This window comes from Apodemus sylvaticus, chromosome 21, assembly GCF_947179515.1.
Source record: "Apodemus sylvaticus chromosome 21, mApoSyl1.1, whole genome shotgun sequence".
Classification (NCBI taxonomy): domain Eukaryota; kingdom Metazoa; phylum Chordata; class Mammalia; order Rodentia; family Muridae; genus Apodemus; species Apodemus sylvaticus.
In genome coordinates, this window is record NC_067492.1 from 49,133,602 (window position 1) to 49,157,087 (window position 23,486).

Genomic DNA, 23,486 nt, shown 5'->3' on the forward strand with positions numbered 1-23,486 from the left:
AGGTAAGTGTAGATGTAACCCCTCATCAAGGAAACTTCTCTTTGTACTAAAACTCTTATAGAAAAGCCAATCAAAATGCAGAGTTATAGAGACCACTTCCAGTAGACACATTTACAAACACTTTGACACGTAAGGCTCAAGGATCATTGCAGAAGAGGGGCCTGAAAGACTGTAAGAGCTAGAGGATCAGGGAGTTTGTTAAGACATCATTTCTCATTGCAATGTCAGAAGCTATACCTACAGTCTCACCCACACAACTGCCCAATAACTAAATAACTGACTAATAGCTGAAGGGAACTGAACAAGGACAAAACAATAAACATGTCAAAGAAGACAGGGAAGATCACAAGACTTCAACCCTACACACACATGCATATGCACATGTACATGCATACACATATGCATGCACACACACATACACATATACACACATACACATAAACTATATGCAACTAGGTCATACTAAGAGTAGAAGAAATAGTCTTCCGATGGGACTTTCGGGGAGTGGGGGTCCAGAAAAGGGGAAATCATTTGAAATGTAAATAAATATATCAATAAATTAAAAAAAGGGGGGGAAAAAGGAAGAATTCATTGATTAGTGATTTAATACCACAAGTGAAATTATACAAGATAATCATGTTCTAGTCAGGAATGTGTGTGTGTGTGTGTCTGTGTGTGTATGTGTGAGTGTGTGTGTGTGTGTGTGTGTGTGTGTGTGTGTGTGTAAAATGTCAATTAATGAGCTCACAGAGTCTGAAGAAGCATGCAGAGGGCCTTCATGGGTCTTTACTAGGCATGGCTTTGACTTAAGTGTTTAATCAGATTTTTGAGTTTGCAAATAAGTGGGTCTTTTTTCCTCTGTACTGGAAGGACTTGGAAGAATATGATCAAAATATATTTGTGCTTTCTTTAGGGCTCTTTTCTTTTTCTGTTGATTTGTCTTTGTTGAACTTCTATGTTATAGTTTTATTATATTCTATTTTGGTATATTTTTAAAAATTAATGAATATAAAAAGAAAGAGAAAGGAAGGAAGGAAGGAAGGAAGGAAGGAAGGAAGGAAGGAAGGAAGGAAGGAAGAAAAGAAGGAAGGGCATAGACACTAGGGTAAAGTAAATAACTGAACTGTCATTTTTACTTGCTAGGAGGGGGAAAATTAGTTGTTTACAATGGAATGACTCTGGATATATGAACAACTCTAGGACGGGCCCACCATAAAATGGACTACAGTTTTATTTTGTGCTTTTATTTGTTTACAATTTGGTGTACTTTTTCTGTCTTGGTGTTATTTTATATAGTTTTGTTGGTTTTGGAGGGTTTTGTTGTTGCATTGGGTTCTTGATTGTCTGTTTGTTTTTGAGAGAAAAATTGAAGTTGGGTGAGTAGGGAGGAGAGGGACATGCAAGGCACTGGGAAGGGAAGAATACAGTTAAAATATATTTAAATTTAAAATGTTAAATAAGGGAATATAATTAAAAAGAAAAATAAAAGAAATAATTTTAAAACTTAGTTTATTCTTAATCATGTATATAGGTTTGATGGGGATGCTCACTTGAGTACAGCTGTGGGCACTGGCCCGAGGAAGCCCTGGAAACTACTGGGACAGAGTTACAAGCAGGCATGGGTCATCTGACATGTGCTTTGGGACTGAACCCAGTTTGTCTGAAAGAGCAGTGCAGAAAGAGTCTTAATCTCTGAGCTAACTCTGTAGCCCTCATGGTAGCTTTTAAGAATGTGTAGCTTATTCTAGCGAGACAGTTTTTCACCTGACCTTTACTTTCCAGTTCTATATAGTGTGTAACATTGGTTTACATGTCTAAGAAATGCAAATGAAATGTCCACAAGTATTTCAGAAGAATGATCAAATGTTAGGAATAATGTTGATCTTGACCATCTAAATAGCCTCAACCAATCTCTTTGAAGCCAAGTGTTGCTGTATTTTTAACAAGGATGGATGGACAATTGTCTTGGCCACTCTTTCCAGTCAACATATCATACTTTATAAAACTAGAATGAGAAATGATCTTGAGTTTTGGTAATAAGTTAGGTGAAACAAGGAAAAAGTGTCATTAAAAGATCATCCTAACATCTGCTCTGTTAGGCTCCCACAGGCTCATGTCTTGAAGGCTTCCTCCCAAGCCACTGGGACTGTTTGGTGGCCATGGAGCCTTAGGGACTGAAACCCAACTGGTAGAAGGTCTATAGACTCAGGCTTTGAAATTTGTTCCTGGATTCTGGTTAACACTGACCTGAATGCTTCCCGGCCTGTGATGAAGTAAACAGCCCCCGCACACATGCTTACTGCATGAACTGAATCTACCCATAATGATGGATTAAAATCATAAGCCTAAGTAAATTTTGCTTCCTCTTCTGCTAGGTAACACCAAAAGTATTTAAAAGTTACCTAAGCCAATGAAATGCTGTCCTTATAAGAATTTAGCCACAATAGCGCCAAATACTGGTATTTTCCCCTTTGAGTACATAGTAGGATTACAATACTAGAATGGTAGGTCATAAGCTGGCTTTAGTTAATGGAATCTGAGTTAAACTGATGGATGCTTTTGAGTAAATGCTCTTCACAGTTAATCCAAATTTGCTAGGTCCCACCTCACTGCTGCTGCATTTGCATTCCTACATGTGATAGAAATATCTCAATCTGGGATCTTCATATTGAAGTCCATGGGTAAGAACTCCAATGAACTCATTTGGGATTTTTTTCCTTCTAAGAAATATGTTTGTCTATTTAAACATTTAAAAGTTGAAGTGATTTACTTCTGCTTATCAATTTCTCTCTATCTCTGTCTCTGTTCTTCTGTCTCTCTCTCTTTCTCTGTGTGTGTCCATCTCTTTCTGTTTCTTCCTCCATCTCTGTCTCTCTCTGTCTCTGTCTCTCAGGTTGTGTGTGTGTGTGTATCTAAATGTAGGCACACGTGTGTGTATCTAAATGTTGCCCATGTCATTCATATGTCAGAGGATAACTTGTCATAGTAGAGGTCCTTACCATCTACCTTCCACATTGCTTGGAAGATGTCTCTTTTGCTTGTTGCCATTGATAATTCTGGACTAGCAGATCTGAAAGCTTCCAGGGATTCTACTGCCCCTTCCTTCCTCCCATCTCCTCATAGGAACACTGTGGTTATACAGTGAGCTTCTGTGTCAAGCTTCTACATGGCTTGTAGGGACTCAACTTGAGTTTTCACTCTTGTGCAGCAAACATTGTATCCACTGAGTTGTTCTCCAGCCAAAGTTTTTATTGCTTAGCTTTACCTAGCTCATCTTTAATAACACATGTTTGCTATTTAAGGTCACTGAAAATATTCTCAAATTCTCTTCTATAATGTTCCTATGGTTAGAATGATAGTGTCCCCTCAAAATTAAGTTAAATCTTTGACCCAAGTACAACAAACAACATTGAAAAATGTGTGTGATATTTTATAGGTGATAAATTCACGAATTGTTATTGCATCCCTCTAAAAGGACTTTGGGGTCAGCAGGCACAAATGGTAGTATTTTGATACTAGACTCTACTGACTCCAGATCTTTGAGATGAATGTTTTTTAATGGTGTTTTTTTTTTTTTATTTTATGTGCATGAGTGTTTTCCCTGCAAGTGTGGCTATATATCAGATGAGTGTCATGGCTACAGAGGCCAGAAGAGGGTGTCTGAACCCCTAGACTAGAGTTACAAGTGGTTGTGAGCTGCCATGTGGGTGCTGGAAACTGAGCCTCTACTAGATCAACATGGTCTCAATTACTAAATCATCTCTTCAGCTCCCATTTATGTCTTAGAAATTAATCATTTCAGAGTTTTATGTTCAGGAGCACACATAAAATGAGCAGTTGAAGTCAAATATAAGAAACATACATACAGCAAACTGCAAAATGTTATCAGGTTTCAAGTTACTGAAATTCCTTACTTTCCACAACTCTTAAATTTCTTTTAAAGGACATCTGCATGCATGTCTTAAAAATATTACAGGAGTAAACAGAGCATTTGTTGTAGCCTTTTCCAAAGCTACAGAACAATTTACTTTCGAACAGAAACAATATCACTTGTGCTTAAAAAAAAAATAACTCTGGAGAAAGAGGAGTTAATTTTGTAGCATTTTTACTCCTCACGTCTAAAAGAGAATTAATTATCATACATTATCAAGAGAACATCATCATTTTGCGGGAATGCACACATGGCAACACTTATGCAGAATCCATTCAGCATGCCAAACTCTGGGCACCTCTCAAGTCAGTTGTGAGTCAATGGAATCCCTGCACTTTCCAGAAATGAATTCTGATGATGTCCCTTAGCTAAGTAACAACTTAGAACAGCAGCGGGGGGGGGGGGAGCATTCAGTATGCCCACCTACAAGGAGCTGGGGACATCTGGGTTGCTTCTTTTTTTTTTTTTTTCTTCCAAATAAATGTCAACAATTGGTCTGTTCCTTAAATAGAAACAGAATTCTTTAGGCAACAACATGCCCACTCTGAGCAATCACCATCTGTGTCCTCCATGGCAGGGCTGGAGATTCTTCTTGGGAAACAGTATATACCTACAAGCTAACTACATGGCTGTATTGCCAAATGGAGAGGTTGGCTGTGATGTAGCCATCTTCAAACAGAAACGAGATACGTTAGTTAATTTGCCTGTAATAAAGACCTAAGAATGATATTTACCTCTGGGAGTTGTGTAAATTAGATGGGCCAGTCCACACAAACTGTTTGGCACCTGGTAATGGTTCTATAAATTGGTGTATGGGAGTTATTACTACCTATTAGTAAATAGTACCTGTGTGGGTATTTCCAAAGTTCAGCTCTTAGTCATTCTTATTTTTCCCATCATGGTCTCTCTTGTGGAAATGTCACCCACACTCTAATCCTCCATTGTCAACTCTTAAAAAAAAAAGTCCCTAACATTCATGCCCACACATTACTTCTACGCTAATTCTCCTTCCCTCTCTCTCTCTCTCTCTCTCTCTCTCTCTCTCTCTGAAATCTTTCCAACAGGATAGCCACTCATTTCTTAAATTACTCATGTCTACATCATGCCTTATATCTTCCACATAATCATTGCAGATTATTACTGGGTGATGAGAGGCCCAGTAGGAAGCTGTTTTTTATTGCCTCTTGGACTATACTTCACCATAGCAAGTATTCTACAGAGCCAATTTGTCTTAGAGCTATATAATTATCTGACAATTGCCCATGTTTTTGAGAGGAAGTAAATTTACCAATATATTAATAGTACAAATTCAAATTTCTAATTATCTGTACAAGGATTAAAGTAAGCCATTGTAGGAGTGTTTACTCATGATGTCTAAGCAAGTCTCAGATTTAATGTTTTGTTAAACAATACTGACTGATTTGCTATTCTAGCTCTTCTGTGTATGCTGTGATAATTGAACACCCTCTTTTTTCCATTTTCTACTTCAGAAGATTTTCTGATTTTAACTTATCAAAATTTATGCTGAAAATGTTCTAAGTAAGAAGAAGATAAATGACCATTAATTCAAAACATAATCGACCACCTGAAAACCCACAAAAGACTGAATGATCATTTTCTGCCTTTCTAAAATTCAGAATTTTATTTCCTTCTAAGCCACAAAGTCGTTCTTTTATCAAAGAAAGAGAAGTGTCAACTGCGTGTGAAGTGGTGTGCCCAGCACTTCTGAAGCTGAAGCATTTACTGCCTGCCCTTCACTAAAGAGCTTCCTTCAGAACTTAAGGACTCTAGGCAGCATAGAACGCAGGCGGGGACCCAGAAGCACTCAGAATTCTGTGAAGTTCACTGACAGCAATATGCTTTCTCTTGTCAATGAACTTGACTCCACACTGCAAAATAACTAAGGTTGGAAGGCTTGGTACTGCTTTTCTGTTATTCCTTTGCTGAGAATATGTCTCTTTATATGTTTCAATTGGGCAAGTTCTTTAAACACCATGTTTTAGTTGGCATTCTTCTGCCTCTTTAAACGCAAGGTATTCTGTGCATGTATGAATAGATTTGGCCTTGATAGACTCTTGTGTTTGAATTCTTGATCCACACATAAAAACACTACTGAAAGGTGTGTCCATGTTGAAGTAGGTGTGGCCTCATTGAAGGAGTGGGAGTGGCCTTTGGGGTCCTATGCTTAGGCTACACCCAGTATGGAAGAGTCAGTCCTCCTCTGGCTGTCTTTGGATCAAGATGTAAACCTCTCAGCTTCTTCTCCAGCACCAAATCCACCTGCATGATGCCATACTTCCCACCATGATACTGTAAGTTAGCCCCTGGTAAATATTGTCCTTTATAAGCGTTTCCTTGGTCATGGTGTCTCTTTACAGCAATGGAAACCTTAACTAAGACAACTCCTTACATCTAAAACTCTGATCCTGTATTTGTCATTGTGTGAATTGAATATCATTACAAATATCGTTTTGCAGAGTAAATATTACTACATTTCTTATGGTTTTGGAAAACCATGAGAACAGTAAAAAATAACACAAGTAGCAAGGTGGCTAACAAAGCAAGGTCCTCCCTGATGAGAAGAGACAACATCTAACAAAGCAAGGTCACTGATGAGAAAAGACAACATCTAACAAAGCAAGGTCCTCACTGATGAGAAGAGACAACATCTAACAAAGCAAGGTCCTCACTGATGAGAAGAGACAACTTGCCCACTGATCTCTGGCTCCAAGGAAAAAGAGTCATGGGACATAGCAAGTCTTGGTAACTCTACTCTCTACAAAGGTTTATAAAAAAAATCCCTTCAATAAATATGCTTTTTTCCAAAATACATAATATCATTGCTCACCTTTAATTTTGAAAATATTTTATTTTGTTTCCATAGTTGCTCCTTTATCTAAAAATTTATTGTATCTCCTTCAAAACTTAGCCAAAATCATAAATATTTCTGCCTAACCTTAGGAATGACTCAGTACATAAATAATATTATATGTGGCTTTGGATGTATGAAACTTCATCTTCCTTGATTTTGTTTTTCTATGTAAGGCCTAAAATAAAACTTAACATACAATATAATAAATAGTTTGTTTTGAGTAAGAGTATTTTTTCAAAACCAATAATTCTGTTCTTTCCTTTTCATATGTTTTTATTTTTGTTGTTTTTCATGAAATTTGGAAGGCTAACTTCGTATTACATTTGTCCTCCTATCTGTTATTTAGCAATCAAAGCTGTGTTGTTGCCAGACAGCAGACAGTCCAACATTACTTATCCACTGACTTAGAAATGAGCAATGACTTGATTTCAAACATTTCTTTTATTGACCAAGTGCCTCAGAGCAGGGATTTCCTCATTTGTAGTTTGTGTATGCATCCTCTGGTGATGTTAAGGAAGCAAAAGGTCTATTTTATTCTAATTCTAAAAATGTTATTCTTAGATTCAAACCTCATGTTCATAGTCTGTATGGCATTCAGACTTAGTGTCTTAAACAACATGACACTGAAACAAAGAATTGATGTACTTAAAATAATCTATTTACAGCATCATTAACTATCTTAAATGTTAGTGATCACTTATCAGAGATTGCATTCCATGTGTATTCTTTTGTGATTGGGTTACCTCACTTAGGATGATATTTTCCAGATCCAACCATTTTCCTAAAAATTTCATGAATTAATTTGTCCAGATGCTCTGAATACCCAAGGCACAATTAGCATAAAAAATGACTCCCATGATGAAGCAAGGAGAGGGTCCTGATCCTGGAAAGGCTTGATCTAGCATTGGAGGGGAGTACCAGGACAGAGAAAAAGGAGAGAGGTGATTGGAGAATGGGTGGAGAGAAGAAGGTTTATGGGACATATGGGGAGGGGGGAACTGGGAATGGGGAAATCATTTGGAATGTAAACAAAAAATATAGAAAATAAAAATATATAATAATAATAAAATATCTATAATAAAATCCCCAAAAAACATGTTAGTGACCATTATCATTTAACTAAACATAGTTTTATTGAAACCAAGTTACTGCTTATCCTAGCTTCAACTGTCAACTTCACACATACTAGAGTTCTCAGAAGAGAAACACAGCTGGGGAATTCCCTAGACCAAATTGGCCTGTGGCCATGTGGGTGGCAGATTGTCTTGGTTGCTAACTGGTGATAGTAGACCCAGCCTCTGTGGATGCTACAGTTTTCTGGACAAGAGGTCCTGAGCTATATGAGGAAGCCAGGTGAGTATGAGTCTCCATGAGTCAGGAAGCAACTTTCCTCCAAAGTTTCTGCTGTACTCACTCAGATGTGAGTTAGTTATCTAGTCCAGAGAAACACTGCATAAAATAGAAAGTAGGCTTGACTTCAATTTCCTGCCTGGACTTTCCGCAGTGATGGACTATGACCTGACAATATAAATCAGATAGAGGCCTTTACCTACTAAGTTGCTTTTGGTCAGAGTGTCTTATCCCAGATACAGAAATGAAACTAGACCTTGTTTAATGTGCAATTTAAAGCTGTGGACATTGTCCCTTGCCCAGGATTGAAATGACTCTTTAAGAGCATGGGAATTTTGCTGCTATTTGAATTTAGTTATGCTTATCAACAAAAAGTAGAAAGATGATTGAATTGCATATATAACACACATACCCACACAAGCACACAGACAAACACACACACACACACACACACACAGCCTTAGACATCTATGTTGAGTGTATTCAGTCTCCACTCAGCACACTATGTATTCAGTAGTTGTGATTTGTACTGCTCCACCTGTAATCCCCACATTTTATAGAAATTTACTGCAGGGGTGGACTAAACTTCATGTACTTAACAACTGTGATCAACTTTTGACAGAGTAGTGATTACTAACGTTGGGTACGTCTCATGCTCAATATCCTCACTCACTGACTCTATCTTGTAACCAGGGACCACTGAAAAGTAGCATAGAGGCCATATTACAATGTAAGTAACAACACTACCATTTTGACTAATATTTTCAAAGCTTTTACAAGAAATGATCAAGTCAATAACACTTAAATATCAGAAAAATGAGTGTAGTCCATAGCTTGTTAGGGAAAATTCAAGTAGAATTTTTTACTAAAATTGGTGAGTTCTGAGTCACCACTGAGGATATATATATATATATATATATATATATATATATATATATATATATTTCTGAAGGGGATGGCAATGGGCAACAGGAGAAAGAGGTTCTTATCACACTGAGAGAGCAGTGTATAGGGTCATTAAAGGAAATCCAATGTACTCACTTTGTACAGAGACTGAAGAACTACATATAAGATGCTACTCCTGTGAACAAAAGAAAAAAATATCAGTGTAAAGAAGAGAGAAGCAGGCATGGGGGAAAGAGCATACCAAACCTCTTAGGAACTAGCTATACACTCAAAATGCAGTAGGGGACAAAAGCAGCTACCTAATGGAAGAACTGATTCCAAATAGCTTCAAAATAACTCCAAACAAATACTTAAAATTATTTCGTAATTTACCTACAAACTTTGAATAAAATAGCATGATACACTGAACTAGGTGCAAGTTTAAGATGGAACCATTCTTAAGAAAATGTATCATTTTTATATCCTTCTGTCAACTTTAAACCACACTGGAATATTTTTCTGTATACTTTAAATGAAATCAAAACAACACAATTCTCATCTGAACCTGAATATTTAGCAAAACAGAACTGTTCGTGGCACATGACCTTTACAAGACAGGAGGCAAATAGCACAGCGTGGTCTTGATTGCTAATCATCCACTCAGCCCTTATGTAAGTGGCGTGCGATACTCCTCTTTTTTGAACATTATTTTTTAAACACTGAATGCATTCAACACCCACTGCTAAATTGGTTAAACCCACATGGCATGAAGGACAGCCAACAATCTGGAGTGTTTTTAAAAATGGGGAATTCATTAGAAATAATCTATTGACAATTCTATGACAGAAATCCACAAAAAATAATGTTGACGTTTTATCTATGATCTAGAGAATTCATCAGAAGTACATATTTCTGAGTATATATTCATATCAAAAAAGTTTTGATTCCAGGTATTCTCTCTAGAATACCTGGAATTCTTCGAGCCATAAGCTTTCAAGCAAACACACATTCACTTGCTTTAATGCTTATAACAAGAAAATCCCTAATGCCTTAGTGATGCTATGAAAAGATGCCTTGCATATGATAGTTGAAGAAAATATGGCACATCTTCAATACTATCTAAATTAAAGGATCTTGTGTCCTTTAGCATTACATCATTTTGACCAAATAGCTGAGAAAAGCAGTTTCAAGAAAGAAGGGTTTATTTTGGATTACAGTTCCCGAGAGTTAAATTTTGATGACTCAACTCTGGGACTCACTGAGGCAGAGCATCATAGTGTAGCAAATTTGTTAACCTCTAAACAACCACTAATAAATGGCCAGTGGAGGAGAGACCAAGGATCAAGAACACACACTCCCTTCAGAAGCACATTCCAGAAATCTATGCATTCCAGCTGAGTCCCATTCCCTACATTTTCCACTGTCTCCCAAAATAAAGTTAACAGCAGGGAATCAAGTATTAAATACATGAACCTGTGAGACAATTTTGTATCAAACAAGAACAGTTTTCTTATGAAAACTGGGAAATGTCTAAATTGCACTGTGGCAAATAGCTCAGTTGAAACTGTAACATCCCTTAAAGGAATCGTGCTTTTTTAATTTAATTTAATTTAATTATTTTATTTTATTTTATTTTATTTTTGTATTGTAGACAAGGGAATGAGGGTTACAGAAATAAAAACATTTATCCAGAATTACTTCAATAAAATAATTTTTCTATTTAAGCATGGCTTTCTTCTACTTATGTATTGAAAAAAAATCAAAACAAAAACAACTTTTATATTATTTTCCCTGCACAATACAAAGTAAACTGAAGGGGGAGGCCCAGCCCGTTATGGATTTCATCATACTTGGGATGATTTTCCTGGATTCTACAGGAAAGCATGAGGAGCAAGCCAGGATGAGCAAGCCAGGAAGCAGCACCCCTCCAATACGTCTGCGTCAGATCCTGCCTCCAGGTTCCTGCCCTGCTTGTGTTCCTTCTTGACTTCCTTTCATGGTGAATAGTGACATGGAAGTCAAACAAACCCTTCTCTCCTCAAGATGCATTGATCATGGTGTTTCATCATAGCAATAGTAGCCCTAACTAAGACAGGTACTGTCTATTTAGGTACATACAGAGAATAAGAGACTCAACATTTATATGACATGTGTTCTTCCTAAGACAAGGGATCACTGCAGAAAAGAGAAAGAGCATGTAGGCGGGCTTTGTCTGCCAGCCCACCGGGGTTTGGGGCCCCTGTCCTGCCCAGGGAGCTTGGAAGGAGAGAAGCCCCACAGCCATATTTGCTGCCTGCCAGGGACAGAAAAGGACCACTAGATACTGTACCACCCTGAGCTTTAGATTTCTGGTGGTGCAAACCGCCAGGGGTCTGCCTGCACTCAGGAAATGAGCACATAGGCCGTTCATCTGCAAGCCAGTCCATCGCAGGACCTGTGTCCTATGTGAGAATCAACAGGGGGAGTGACCCCCACCACAACATCTTCGCTCCATAATAGAGCAGACAGAGAACACCTGGTTAACCTTGACAACCTAAGTATAACATTGCTTGAGGCAAGACAGAGAAGGGCTCCAAAGGCACAAAACAAGAAGGGAGCGTTATTAGTAATCTGTGCCAGAAGAAACCCAGTCATCCAGTGTTGCAGAAATAACCTTAACGATCCACAGTAGGTTGAAGCACCAGCCAGTGACAATAAGACCATCTAACACCTGTGAGAACTAGATGGCTAAAGGCAAACGTAGGAATGTTACGAACAGAAACCAAGGCATTATGGCAGCATCTGAACCCAATTCTCCAACATTAGCAAGTCCTGGATACCCCAACACACCAGAAAAACAAGATTTGGATTTAAAATCACTGGTCATGATGCTGGTACAGGAACACATGAAGGACATACTTAAAGAAATTCAGGAGAAAATGGATCAAAAATTAGAAGCCCTTACAAGGGAAACACAAAAATCATTGAAAGAAATTCAGGAGAATACAAAAGCCAATAAGGAGGAAATGCAAAAATCACTTAAAGAAATACAGGAGAACCTTGATCAACAGGCAGAAGTCATGAGATTTCACCTCACACCAGTCAGAATGGCTAAGGTCAAAAACTCAGGAGACAGCAGGTGTTGGCAAGGATGTGGAGAAAGAGGAACACTCTTTCACTGCTGGTGGGATTGCAAGATGGTGCAACCACTTTGGAAATCAGTCTGGCGGTTCCTCAGAAAACTGGGCATGACACTTCCTGAGGACCCTGTTATACCACTCCTGGGTATATATCCAGAGGATTCTTTAGCATGCAATAAGGACACATGCTCAACTATGTTCATAGCAGCCCTATTTGTAGTAGCCAGAAGCTGGAAAGAACCTAGGTGTCCTTCAACGGAGGAATGGATACAAAAAATGTGGTATATTTACACAATGGAGTACTATTCAGCCATTAGAAACAATGAATTCATGAAATTCTTAGACAAATGGATGGAGCTGGAGAACATCATACTAAGTGAGGTAACCCAGTCTCATAAGATCAATCATGGTATGCACTCACTGATAAGAGGATATTAGCCTAGAAACTTTGAATACCCAGGACATAATCCACAAATTAAATGATGTCCAAAAAGAATGGAGGAGTGGCCCCTGGTTCTGGAAAGACTCAGTGCAAGAGTATAGGGGAATTCCAGAACAGGGAAATGGGAAGGGGTGGATGGAAGAATAGGGGGACGGAAGAGGGCTTATGGGACTTGCGGGGAGTGGGGACCCAGAAAAGGGGGAAATCATTTGAAATGTATATAAAAATATATCAATAAAAAATATTCAGTGTCAAACCCAAGTTTCAGGTTTTCTCTAAAGTAATTTTGTTTCACACTTTACCTTTAAGTCTGTAACTCATCGCAAGACAGCCCTGTGACAGCTGTAAGGTCTATATCCTGTTGGATAGTAAGTCCTTTTCACCAGTGTCTATTTAGCTCATCATGCATTATGTTTTGCATGTCTTTGTTCCCTTGCTTCGCTTTTGTTCATTTGTCAAGTTGAGCTGAGTGTAGCATGCGCATGTTGAAGCTCTTCATTCTGGTCCATTTACCCTACTGGTCATGATTTTGACAATATACTTCTAATTTTTACTCAAGTTGTATAGCAAGTTGTGCAGGTTTATATCACAGTTTTCTGGCATTTTCTTCACAGAAACTTTAAAATACACTCAGCTTTACCCACGGGGGGAAAAATACAAAAATGCTAGGTTTTGTTTTGTTTTGTTGATAGAGTTAAATGAATTTTGCAGACCCATTTGAAAATAAGTGATACCTAGATAGATAGATATACAAATATTATTTATCATATATATATATATCTTCCCAGTTATCTAGAGTTTTTGTTGTTGCTAATTTTTTTATTTTAAGAATTCATTAATCAGAATTTTAGAAGTTTCCTCATATGCATATCTTATAGAATTTTGCTCACATACACGTTACACAAAAGTTAGACCTAAGGATTTAATTTTGGACATTCTAATATAAGTAGTAATGTGTTTTATGTCAAATTTTAATTGTTTACTTATAATGTAGAAAATTAATTTATGTATATATTAAATTTGTACCCTACAAGCTTGCTATAATTGTTTATTCAGTCCAGAGCTATTTTTCTTTTTACTTTTCTTTCTTTCACCCTAATTCTTTGAGATGATACACACACACACACATGATATATATATATATATATATATATATATATATATATTATACAGAGAGAGAAAGAAAAGATGAGGCAGTGTACATACAAATATCACCTAAAGAGAGAAGTGATATAGTTAAATTATACGTCACTACACATAGATATATCATATGTATCATATACATGCATATGTATGTATGTGTACGTTTGTATATGTGTGTGTGTGTGTACCACCCTGAGAGAGGGAGAAAGATTTTGGCTCCATAACTGTAGCTTTTTGCTACAATCATACAAAGATGATTTTCCTCTTAAACTGGGGAGAGTGCAGGCAATAAGATTCTGCCAAACATTTTGTCAAATCAGCAACAGCTATGTTGTTGTCTTCTAATCCACAGGTTCTGCTGGGAATAAGTAAGATGTTGTGTGCTCTGCCGTGAGGGCACCGAATGAATTAATATTTCACAATGAGAAAATACTGTAAATCTTCCTTGTTCAAAATAAACAACTATTGCTTTGGTAGTATAATCAAACTGTTAACATATGCTCAGAGAAAGGAAAACCTGAATATTTACATGCACAAAGCAATTTATTTCCATTATCACTGATGAAAAAAGCCCTCTGGAAATATTGTAATTCTAGGGCCTAAAAATTACATTAATGTGAATTAGAAGCCCATTTCTCAAAGAATCAATGTATGTGCAAGATTTAGAGTGACTGTTGCTTGCATTTACAAATTAACTTGCAATATCCTTGCATTTAAGTGAACTAATCCTGAGAGAAAACATTACTTTTGTCTCCATTTTCCAATTTCAGTTTCAATCACTAAAGAAATGCGGCTTCCCCTTGCATTTAAGGTCTTACTGTGTGAGAACTGTGGCTTAGGTATGCTCTTTTCTCTTCTGCGCCTTCGCTAACTGTGGACTCGGTAAATATGATTGCTTCTCATTTTCAAGTAAATGAATTTTATGCAAACTCATTTCCACTGTTACACAATTAATTTCCCATTAGCATTATAATCTATTATATTTGTAGATAATAGGCAGAAAATGAAATGGAACTTTCCTTTCTGATGGAGCTAAATCCATTAGTGAAACTTCAAATTGTGTAGCTAAAAGGTCATTTTACTTCATTGTAAAATTAGTCGTCTTTCTTCCCCTTCACTTTAGAATCCAATTGTAGAGTCAGCATTTAAGAAGCTGTCCTCCTAATGACAGTCAGTGAGGTTTGTTCTCCTTCACTGCATGGCTTTTTCCCCCCTCTTTAAATCTTCATCTATTACCCAAAGTCTAAATTGTGTATGGTTTTATGTGGCCTGGGATACATTTAACTTGAAATCTCCTAGATGATGTATTTTACAAAATCACTGAAATGGTCCAGGAATTCTTTTAATGATATAAGAAGTCTTATCTGTTTCTTAAAAGTATATTTTAACTTTGATGCTTCAGTCAGGACATTAAGGATGCTAAAGGTAACAGACATCAGAGTTTGGCAAGTTTTACCCAGGAGATCAGAAGGCATCTCACTTTACAGCTATGGCACCTCGCCCTGCAAATGTATGAAAAGACAGGACCAGCAGAATTTTATGGAAACTGGGCCTGTCTTAGCTAGGGTTTTACTGCTGTGAACAGACACCATGACCAATGCAAGTTTTATTAAAGACAACATTTAATTGGGGCTGGCTTACAGGCTCAGAGGTTCAGTTCATTATCATCAAGGCAGAAACATGGCAGCATCCAGGCAGATATGGTGCAGGAGGAGCTGAGAGTTTTACATCTTCATCTGAAGGCTGCTAATAGAAGACTGACTTCCAGGCAGCTAGGGTGAGGGTCTTAAGCTCACACCCACAGTGGCAAACCTACTCCAACAAGTAGGGTCACTCCCTAGGCCAATCATATACAAACCATCACAGGGCCAAAATTCTCTTTGGAAACAGAAAACTCCATAACAGACAAAAGTATGTCCTTGATGGAGCTCAGAATCTGTAGGGATAATCTCTTATGTACTATGTGGATACATCTCCTGTCAATAAAAAGCCTATGACTTATAGGGAAGGGTTTAGAATAGATGGTAGGACATCTGACAAAGAGAGATGAGTAAGGCACAAAAAGATTCCCTACCTGAACTCTGAAGAAGTTAGTAATATAAGACCTAGGAAAGGCTAACAGGCCATGTGACTGACACAGGATAGTATAAGATAAATATAAGTTACAAGCTAGCTGGGGAACATCTGACAGAAGGCCTAGGCATTCATAAATAAATAAGCCACTGAGTCGTTATTTAGAACCTGGGGTGTGGGTGGAAAAGCTTGCAGCTGCAAGAATTTATTTCTCAAAGCCCATAGAGTAAAATGGCAAGAGTAGGTCTGCTGGTAATTCAGTTGGACGTACTGCTGTTATATTAGAATCATCATAGCTCTTGGACTTTATTAGAATATATTTGTGAATCTGTCCTGTGGCTTGGATGTAAGAATCCATGGGAGAGCAAGCTGGCCTAGTTTTGCTTTTAGTTCCTCATAAGGGAGACTGGAAGGGGATCCTTGAAGGGGCCATCACAGGCTACACATGCTAATCGATGCAGCTGGGTAGGAAGAATGCTTTCCCGGGGGTTCAGGGGTGGCCATTAGTCAAGAATCCGGAACTGTAGCAAGCATGTAACTCTGTGTAGAAAGCTTACATCAAATGTGGAAGCCACTGGTTCAATCCCCAACATAAAAACTCTCTCTCTCTCTCTCTCTCTCTCTCTCTCTCTCTCTCTCTCTCTCTCTCTCTCTCTCTCTCTCTCTCTCTCCCCACCCCCCCCCCCGGCACTATATAATGAATCTCTCAAGAAAGACCATCATGGACTTACAGTCCTCCCCTGATGCCCTGTTTACCCTCTGGTTAGGCTGGAAGCCATAGCTTCCAGGATAAAGGAAAGAATGAACACTGAGTGTTGTCTACTGGATTAGACATGACACACAACCTATTTTCTGAGTTGAGATGGTCTATTTTGTGCAGACAGTGACTGTAAGTCTTTATATTAACCAGGAGTAATTGACCTGTTCAGGTTTTTAACCAGTAAAGTAGGGAAAACTTCTACTAAATCTATTTTACATGTACACTAGGAAACAATAAACCTCCTGAATCATAAAGTTCCTTTCTAAGAATTGTACTTGCCTAGTATTGTGTATACAAATACAGAATTTGAATAAGTTACCAAGTCTTGTTATATAGTAAAGAAATATAATTAAATAGTTGTGTGTGTCTATTTTCACTCATGCCAAAAAGGCGAATGAGTGTGAAACAGTAGAATAAAGTGTGCTATGCAAAAGATTATCTGCATTATTTTTAGACAGAATGATGTAAAGATGCAATACAATCGTTGCCTAAGAATTTTATCCTTAAAAATAACAAGAGTTAACATTCACTATGCAGGTTACATTACTTTGCTTATGTAAAACATTTTCCTAGGCACTTTGTAGGAAGAGCTTATAAAATGTTCTCATATATCCCATGAGGTAGGTATTGAGAAAGTAACAGGCATAGTACAGACAGTGTACTAAGTTACAAGAGATCCAGATAAAAAATTCTCAATTATCTGTAATACCTGAAAAATAAAAATCCAACGAGGATTATTAGTCTACCCAGAGATTCTATTCTAACCCCAAACACTAGAGTGAACAGTTAGATAATCAGTCACCTTGTGGCTCCTATAGAGAACTTTCCTTTATATCACTATGCAGAATTCATGGAAAGAAGCAGAGACATTCACCTTTCTAAATAAGTTAATTTATTTTAGCTTTAAATGTTTTAGTAGAAAGATTAAATCTCACTGGTAGAGTGCTTATAGTAGTGGTTATTTCATGCTGAGGGACCTAGGATTCTTATGCAACCCAGAGAGTCACATGTCAGAACCACACAGTATCTGTCCTGATATGCTATGTAGAATTAGTAAAAATAATTATCAGAACCAGATAAAATTATTTCATGAATCAAGTTGGATATTAAAGAGAGAAGTGCTTAAAAAGTTGCTTAACAATAATTCTCACTATGAATATGAGACCATAAAACAATATTTCACGGTCTTGATATCTTTTGTTGATTTAACTAAAAAGGCTATAGGATTCAAAAGGAAGGCACTTGAACAAAATACACTCCTGAGGCTATAAAAGAAACAAGCAAGAGGAAGATGAATTCTCTCTGCAATTCATTTTGGAGTTTATAAAAATAATGCATTTTTATAAGTATTAAGAAGCTCAGACAAATATAAGCAACATGGAAATTGCCTATGATTTTATTATACTTATGTAAACAATAGTTTTTTTCCAAATGATGATACTGTCATAATCTTGGCTTATGCTATTTTGGTTGACTTGGTGTTTGGAATATTCACGTCATTCAGATCTCTTCTAACATACTTTTGTTACATAGCAATGCTGAGTAATTCAGTTATTGCTTCCTTCACCCAGTGCTCCCAGTGCTTTTTCGGCATGTCGGAGGCAATAAAACAGTATACAAGCCCACAGACTGTTTAACAGTTGTGGTCTACACTTTTAGAAGGCTTACCCCAACTGTGGTTTTGTGTGTAAACAGCATGTCTTAGAATTCCTAGAAGATCTTACCTAGCCTTCTTAATAAAACATCTGACTAAAGAACACTCTGCCCTAAATCTTTTCCCACGCTCTGGGCTCTCTCAGACAGTGAAGGATGTGTTAGCCTCTGCATCCCCAAGTGCTTACAGAGTTCCCTGGGCAACAGTTAAACAGTAAGTACTCATTATAGGCTCCAAATCTCTGTACTAATTTTCTGCGACCTAATTAACAACATTTGGCAAAAGAAAAGTTGTCTTTATCCAGTGGAACACTAGAACTGGAGACAGTGAGCACCGTGTGGGTCATCAGCATACACTGTGTAGAACCCTTTGTCTTCCTCAGGAAAATGAAAGAGCGTGAAGGGCAAGTGGCTTGGCTAGGGACAGTGTCCCAAGTACAGCTCAAACTCTGATGGCAGAAGAAATACTGTTCCCACATTTCCTGAAAGGAAATGATCATCTCTGTGAATTTAAACTATAATAAAAACAATCCTTACTTTCTACTCTGCTGTGTTTCCTTATTTGGGGGAAAATACGTTAGAAAATATTTCAGAACCTGTGATATCATGTCTATCATCTTGAGACTAAGATGATAGAAGTCTCTGTAGTAAGAAATCACCTAAGCATTTATATTCAGTGGGCAGCAATATAACTTTGTTCATTTGTACCGTCGTGTTTATGTAGGAGGCTGAACTCTTAAATATTGGGAGGAGATCTTCCTTATTCTTGGAGAAAATTGGAAGCTAATGATTGCCAGAAGAGATATTTGAGGTGGACGCAGTTCTGATCAGTGGTTTCCCCAGAAAGAAGCCCAAATAAATAACTTAACATTGTACGCAATATCTCAGAATTCTCTGCAATACAATGGCGCTGGAGACATTACTTTGAATATTTAAATGGTAGAGACTCATCTTTCTCAGTACCTCTTGCCACTGATCTATATTTTAGGCCAAACAACAAGAGTCACTGTCATGAATACATATGTGTAGAAATTCTTAGCAATGACCCAAGTGATTTAGTCTTCTCTGTCAGTAGTAGAGCCCTAGCTAAAGATTTAAAATAATATAAATATCCAAGCAGAATATAAAGAGGCCATCAGAAGAAAAGATTTCCTAGAATACAAATAATAAGATTAATATATAAATTAGAAGAGAAAGTTAAGTCAGGTACCTATCCTACAGAAGACGTTATACACCAAGATGATAAAATGTCTAAAAATATAGCACTCATAGTTAAGATGCAAACTTAATTTCTTCCACAATATCATTTGTCACGTGTAATGTGGGACATTTCTCTAATACTGAAAAGAGCATCGGTATAAAGCAATCACTTTGACTGGGTACTCTGTAAATGCACTCACAATAGAGCACTATAGCATCCTTCAGGTATAAGTCATTCAAAATGGCACGTTTGCAGACTATCAGAAGGGCTGTCTTAAGTACCAAATATAATATGTGCACACACATAAGTGCAGAGATAGGCACATTTGTTTAACGTTCTGACATAAAATCATTCTAGAATGTATTAAACTTTATGAGGCCTTCCTTAAAAGCACACTGGGCATAATGCAACTTTCCGTGATGACCCAAAGTCATCACTATGAATATTAATTATGATACTATACAGTAATGAAAGCATTTATCTGATACCTTCAAAAATGTCTATTCTCTGATGCCCTGAGAGTTACAGAATGCTACATTTCAGATGGACTGGAGTGCTTGTCCAACCTCTGCAGGTCTGGATGAGAGCATGAATGTCAAGGGAGGAGAGCTGTGACATGTTGGAGAGATGGCAGTGGCATATCTGGACCTCCCCATTTGAATATAGAGTCCTTCCTATTAACCCACATGGCTGAGTCCCTCGCCCTCTGCTTCTCCATAGTCCTTCTGCTTGCTTTCCACATTGTTTTCTCCTCTCCCTGTTGAGTGCAGTCCTTACTCCCTACTGCTGATAATAACCTCTCTTCCCTAGAGTAATGCACTCTGAGTAGATGTGGGTCCAGGAGCCCAAGAGAGTCATAAAGTGACTGATGAGGACAGGTAGGTTCTGGGAGTGCTCATATAACTCAGCTGAGTTATCTAAAATGTCTTAACTGGCCTCCAGTCAAGGGATCTGATCAAATGCTGGAGTTGCAGGAACAAACGTAAATCGAAGAGGGGGGGATAGGAACCAAATGTCATCAAGCAATGGGCATTGAAAATGCTAATGAAGTTTTTAGACACAGAGCTGGAACTTTCAAAGTCCCAACAAGCTTGGCAGAGATACCACCACTAATACCCAATTAAAGAAAAATTTGAGTGGAAAGCAGATAAAAGGTATTTTTCACTGTGGTCATACTAAGAGGATTAACAAACTAAAGCCTCCAGTGAACTATGACTTGGCACACTGATATTCAGACTCAGACTTAGAAAGCAAGGGATCTGCCTTGTCGTGGTCACGCTGTGGTCCTGCCCATCCCACCGAGTCATTTTGTTGCTCCAGCTTCTCTGACAAGTAAACAGACAGGAATATGTGGCTCCTTCATGGGACCCAACTCCCTCCTCTGGCTGGCGTCAGACCTTAAACTTTTCCCCTTCCCCAACACAAGTTTCCTGAGGAAATTCCAATTCCTCAGGACTATTGTTTTAACAGTCTAATAGGTCAAGGGAAGAACTTAAGTGTCCTTCTTTAGACTATCATTACTCTTGCCAGGACAGTTACAGGCATATCCCCATGGGCAGTGGCATGAATGAATTCCCCTGATGAGATAACTGTAAGGTTTTTTTTTCCACTCTTATATAGTGTTTTGAGAACCAACACAACGGAATGGGTGTTTCTTCTAATATAATGCTTTTATTAACTTTTTTATTAACATCTCCCTTCTCCCTAACTCCTCTCAGATCTATCCTCCACCCTGGGTCCCTCCTAAAGTTCAGTATCCTCTTTGTTTTATAGAGCCTACAGATCCCAATTTGGTTCCTATATACTCATGGAGGAAGGGCAATCCACTGGCATGTGGTTATCTTACCAGGGGTCACATCCTTGAAGAAAATGACTCTTTTCCCCTGTAAGCCATCAACCACCACAAGTTCCCTGGCTATGTCTCTAGACTCTTCTACCACCACCACCACCACCACCACCACCACCACCACCTATTTCCTCCTGGAATGATGCCAGGCTTCACGGTGCACAAGTCTTGTGATATACAGCTACCTTGTTCATTAGTGCCAGGGTAATAGAAGCTCTCAATTATGTGAATTTGAACCTGGCTCAGGAAAAGATCACTTTTAGGGTATTCAGGTGAGTGTCATGAAGATCTAGTGATCTTCAGGGGATGAATCAGATCTAACAGTTGTCGATGATGAGACTGGAAACCTGGGGCCATAGACCAATGAATCTTATTTAGTTCTGGGTAAGCATCTATAAGTTTGTCCCAGGGTTCTCTGAGGTTTCAGAACAAACAAATTCTAGAAAGCTGAAGAGTCACTTAGACCTTTAGTTTTTAAGGCAGTAAAAAAGTACATTAGCCAGGTATTCAAGACCAGGAGGAAAAGATCGTATAAAATATGGCAGCACTGACCTATTAGAGAAGCAGGGTGAGTTTTCACTTTCAAAAATAGCTGCCCTTTTTGAAAATGAGAAGACAGCGGGTCCCAAGGGATAAGTGACTAATCTAAACCAAAGCAACACCATGGTGATCAACTCTGGTTAAAAATTCTCCTATTCCCTTCTTTTCCAGGATCAACAAAGCTGAGACCTATAAATTATGTCACTCAAATAAGGCCATTGCTTCTCCAAGTTAGCACTTGGAGTAAAGCACTAAATAAAAGTCTCTGGTCAGGATCTCCCATCTCAGAGTGCACAGTGCTGAGACAGAGGAGAGTTCGCCAGGAAGGCAAACTAAGTACACCAAGAGATTAGTCCACTTGTCAAGAAGCAGCTTCAGTGAGTAACCATGTCTTCTTTATCTTCTTTATGAAGGAAAGTGCAAATGCTCTCACAAGGGGTGATTTTCCTAGAATATAAGTTATTTTTAAATCTTTTCTCACTTACATCATAATCTCCTCCTTCTTCCTCCTCCTTCTGCTTATTCTCTCTCTGTGTCTCTCTTTCACTCTGTCTCTATCTCTGTCTCTGTCTCTGTCTCTGTCTCTGTCTCTCTCTCTCTCTCTCTCTCTCACACACACACACACACACACACACACACACACACACACACACAAACCATGCACACACATACAGATTTTGGGTTCTTCTACCAAGAAATGAGCTGTATGTCTCATCCTTTGCACTTTAAAGTATTTTTTTAATTCATAGTTGACTGAGGCCCTGCAATGTGTCAGAGCACTGGACATCTCAAAGCTGTGCATTAAGAGAACAGTTTGGTTTGGGGGTTTTGTTGTTGTTGTTGTTTGCTTACTTGCTTGCTCTTGCTTTGCAAAGTTGCATAGTCTTGTTAAAGAAGCAGCAAAGCCTATAAATTAGATGAGTCCTTATGTAGCTGTGCTGTGTGGATAGATTTAAAGTTGGACAATCCGAGACTCTGAGTACAAAGTGACAACAATCTGGCCATTAGTCCTGTACATGTGAAGGTGTTAATAAATGAGTCACTGAGTAGTGTGCTTGGCAGACATTGGTTCCTGAAGACAACCTAGGAAGTGGTGACACTCACCAAGGAATGACAGTCATGGAACTGGAGAAAGATGGCATCTCTCCAACAGGAACATGTGTTGTTTATAAATGGACATGTGTTGTTTGATGAAGGGGACATTTGTTGTTTTATAGTTGTCAGTAAGCATATGACCTATCTTTGAGAACATCCACCAATTTCCTTGGACAAGACCCCTGGCCTCTCTTGCATAGTTCCCATGTGCTTGAGGGAGGACACTACATTTTCTGTTACACAGCATGACCAGATGCCTTTTCAAAGCATTAGCAGACTCTAGGCTGACAAAGTGGGGCTGCATACTAAATTATACCCATTAAAGGATCAAAAAAATAGTGATTGTATTTTCCTTTTGTGAATTATTTTTAGAGATGACACAGAATTATAATGAGTGTGGAAGGACAAAGGAGAAACTGCATCTCAGCCCAAATAACTACAGGGCATTCTAAGCCAAGAGTGGCCCATATCTCACTGCAGGATCACCATGATTTTCCTATTATAGTATGTATATAGAGACCTAGTGAAGGGATTTCTGTATCATTGTTTATCTGGAAAGCAAGGAAAGTGTTGTCA

At 38.1% G+C, this 23,486-nt stretch overlaps 1 protein-coding gene across 10 annotated transcripts in view; it reads right to left on the reverse strand.

Moving 5' to 3' along the window:
- Positions 1–23,486, reverse strand: part of Inpp4b (inositol polyphosphate-4-phosphatase type II B) — a 762,101-nt gene that overhangs the window by 450,783 nt on the left and 287,832 nt on the right. For 7 of the 10 annotated variants that reach the window (XM_052167328.1, XM_052167337.1, XM_052167336.1 and 4 more), the window contains one exon: positions 9,195–9,234. The exons of the other annotated variants lie outside the window; for them this stretch is intronic. The gene's annotated coding sequence lies outside the window, so the exon portion shown is untranslated. The remainder of the gene's footprint in view (positions 1–9,194; positions 9,235–23,486) is intronic. 10 annotated transcript variants of the gene reach the window in all.